The following is a 4,324-nucleotide window of genomic DNA, read 5'->3' as shown; positions in this document are numbered from 1 at the left end:
GTATTGAAGTACATGGGAGAGAGATTAACCACATAGCTACCGGTACAGCCCTTAGCCTCGAGGGAGAACTACTCCCTCCTCATCATGGAAGCAGCGATGGTGATGAAGATGGCGGTGGTGTCGATGGACATGCCTTCCGGGGGCACTTCCCCGTCCCGGCGGCGTGCCGGAACAGAGACTTCTGTCCCCCGAATCTTGGCTTCGCGATGGCGGCGGCTCTGGAAGGTTTCTCGTACCGTGGCTTATTCTTTTAGGGTTTTTGCGACGGAGTCCTTAAGTAGGCGGAAGGGCAGCCTCGGAGGAGTCCTGGTGGAGCCACACCATAGGGGGCGCGCCCCCCTTGGCCGCACCGCCTTGTGGGGTGGGGCCCCCTTGGCTCCCCTCTGGCCCCTCTTCGGTGCTCTGGAAGCTTCCGGGAAAAATAAGATACTGGGCGTTGATTTCGTCCAATTCCGAGAATATTTCCTTTGTAGGATTTCTGAAACCAAAAACAGCAGAAAACAGGAACTGGCACTGCAGCATCTCGTTAATAGGTTAGTGCCGGAAAATGCATCAAAACGATATAAAGTGTGAATAAAACATGTAGGTATTGTCATAAAACAAGCATGGAACATAAGAAATTATGGATACGTTGGAGACGTATCACACAACATGTAGCATTACAAATAGATGATCTTGATCATGATAGGCAGCTCACAAGATCTACAATGATAGCACAATGAGGAGAAGACAACCATCTAGCTACTGCTATGGACCCATAGTCCAGGGGTGAACTACTCACACATCGATCCGGAGGCGATCATGGCGACGAAGAGTCCTCCGGGAGGTGATTCCCCTCTCCTCCAGGGTGCCGGAGGCGATCTCCTGAATCCCCCGAGATGGGATTCGCGGTGGCGGCGTCTCTGGAAGGTTTTCCGTATCGTGGCTCTCGGTCATAGGGTTTTCGCGACGGAGGGAATAAATAGGCGGAAGGGCAGCGTTGGGGGGCTGACGAGGGGCCCACACCATAGGGCGGCGCAGGCCCCCCTTAGGCCGCGCCGGCCTATGGTCTGGCCACCTCGTGGCCCCACTTCGTATGCTCTTCGGTCTTCTGGAAGCTCCGTGGAAAAATAAGACCCTGGGCGTTGATTTCGTCCAATTCCGAGAATATTTCCTTTGTAGGATTTCTGAAACCAAAAACAGCAGAAAACAGCAACTGGCTCTTTGGCATCTCGTCAATAGGTTAGTGCCGGAAAATGCATAATAATGACATAAAGTGTGTATAAAACATGTGAGTATCATCATAAAAGTAGCATGGAACATAAGGACGTATCAAGCATCCCCAAGCTTAGTTCCTACTCGCCCTCGAGTAGGTAAACGATAACAAGGATAATTTCTGAAGTGACATGCTATCATAATCTTGATCAATACTACTGTAAAGCATATGAGATGAATGGAGTGATTCAAAGCAATGGTAAAGACAATGAATAAACAACTGAATCATGTAGCAAAGAATTTTCATGAATAGTACTTTCAAGACAAGTATCAATAAGACTTGCATAAGAGCTAACTCATAAAGCAATGGATTCTTAGTAGAAAGTTTTGAAACAACACAAGGGAAGATATAAGTTTCATCGGTTGCTTTCAACTTCAATCATGTTTATCTCATGGATAATTGTCAACACAAAGTAATATGATGAATGCAAATAAGCAAGTATGTAGGAATCAATGCACACGGTTGACACAAGTGTTTGCTTCTTAAGACAGAAAGAAGTAGGTAAACTGACTCAACATAAAAGTAAAAGAATGGCCCTTCGCAGAGGGAAGCATGGATTGCTATATTTGTGCTAGAGCTTTTATTTGAAAACATAGAAACAATTTTTTCAACGATAGTAATAATTCATATGTGTTATGTATAAGATGTCTTATAAGCTGCAAGCCTCATGCATAATATACCAATAGTGCCCGCACCTTGTCCTAATTAGCTCGGATTTACATGGATTATCATTGCATAGCACATGTTTCAACCAAGAGTCACAAAGGGGTACCTCTATGCCGCCTGTACAAAGGTCTAAGGAGAAAGTTCGCATTGGATTTCTCGCTTTTTGATTATTCTCAACTTAGACATCCATACCCGGACAACATAGACAACAGATAATGGACTCCTCTTTAATGCATAAGCATTCAACAACAGATAATATTCTCATAAGAGATTGAGGATTGTTGTCCAAGCTGAAACTTCCACCATGATACATGGCTTTAGTTAGCGGCCCAATGTTCTTCTCTAACAATATGCATACTCAAACCATTTGATCATGATAAACCACCCTTACTTCAGACAAGACGAACATGCATAGCAACTCACACGATATTCAACAAAGGTGAAATAGTTGATGGCGTCCCCAGAAACATGGTTATCGCTCAACAAGCAACTTATTAAGAAATAAGACACATAAGTACATATTCAATACCACAATAGTTTTTTAAGCTATTTTTTCCCATGAGCTATATATTGCAAAGACAAAGAATGGAATTTTTAAAGGTAGCACTTCAAGCAATTTACTTTGGAATGGCAGAAAAATACCATGTAGTAGGTAGGTAGGTATGGTGGACACAAATGGCATAGTTTTTGGCTCAAGGATTTTGGATGCACGAAAAGTATTCCCTCTCAATACAAGGCTTAGGCCAGCAAGGTTGTTTGAAGCAAACTCAAGTATGAACCGGTACAGCAAAACTTACATAAGAACATATTGCAAGCATTATAAGACTGTACACTGTCTTCCTTGTTGTTCAAACCCTCACCAGAAAATATCTAGACTTAGAGAGACCAATCATGCAAACCAAATTTCAACAAGCTCTATGGTGTTTCTTCATTAGTAGGTGCAAAGTACATGATGCAAGAGCTTAAACATGATCTATTTGAGCACAACAATTGCCAAGTATCAAATTATTCAATACATTAGTCCCATTACCACATGCAGCATTTTCTGTTTCCAACCATATAACAATGAACGAAGCAGTTACAACCTTCGCCATGAACATTAGGAGTAAAGCTAAGAACACATGTGTTCATATGCAACAGTGGAGCATGTCTCTATCCCACATAAAGAATGCTAGGATCCGATTTTATTCAAACAAAAACAAAAATAAAAACATAAAGACGCTCCGAGTAAAGCACATAAGATGTGACGGAATAAAAATATAGTTTCACTAGAGGTGACCTGATAAGTTGTCGATGAATAAGGGGATGCCTTGGGCATCCCCAAGCTTAGATGCTTGAGTCTTCTTGAAATATGCAGGGATGAACCACGGGGGCATCCCCAAGCTTAGAGTTTTCACTCTCCTTGATCATATTGTATCATCCTCCTCTCTTGATCCTTGAAAACTTCCTCCACACCAAACTCAAAACAAACTCATTAGAGGGTTAGTGCATAATCATAAATTCACATGTTCAGAGGTGACATAATCATTCTTAACACTTCTGGACATTGCACTGTAGCATCCTACCTTTTAAATAAAGGTAAGATACCTGTGTATAGTGCTATTCCCGGGATCACTGATAGCACACACATTACAAAATATAGTAATCATTGCAATAGTATCAAATTACTACAACGTAGATCCACAGGAGATAAAATAAAGTATTACAAATTGCATAGTCAATATAGACTAGCTCAAATATAATGTTCAAAGCAAACACAAGGGAAAATAACCGCAGTGAGCCTCCATTGTCTTCATGCGCCACAGGCAGTCATGTTGGAATGTAGACTCGAGATCCTACCTAGTAATCCTCCTCAGATGAACCTGCACGTTTGAATATGCAGCCCCACGAATGGAGGTCAGTACAATGATGTACTGGCAAATGACACTTATATGGTGGATGTTTTTAGGCATGACCATCTACATGATATTTGGCAAGTGGAGTTTAGGCAAATTTGCATAAAGCCAATTTTATCCTACATTTTATTTAAAACAGAACATTTTATAACTCTTGAAAAGATTTTTACAAAAAGGGCACAAAGTCAAGATGACTCCCAGGTCACCACCACATACCATGGTTTTCACTTCCAGGTACGTAGCCCTGGGGACACTCAACTAGGATAAACCTCAGGTCACCACCACATACCATGGTTTTCACTGCCATGTATGTAGCCCTGGGGAAAACCCCGTCCTAGGTTTCTACACAAAATTTTAATCATTCAGAAAAGGTGACGAGATTATTCCGTACTTCCTTGTCTAGAGACTCAAATTGTCCATAACCGGGGACACGGCTAAGATCTTAGTTTTTAACTCTGCAGAGGTTGTGCACTTTCACCTTACGACCCATTCTACCCAGAGAGAAGAA

Source organism: Lolium perenne, chromosome 4 (genome assembly GCF_019359855.2).
Source record: "Lolium perenne isolate Kyuss_39 chromosome 4, Kyuss_2.0, whole genome shotgun sequence".
Taxonomy (NCBI): domain Eukaryota; kingdom Viridiplantae; phylum Streptophyta; class Magnoliopsida; order Poales; family Poaceae; genus Lolium; species Lolium perenne.
This window is presented reverse-complemented; position numbering follows the sequence as displayed.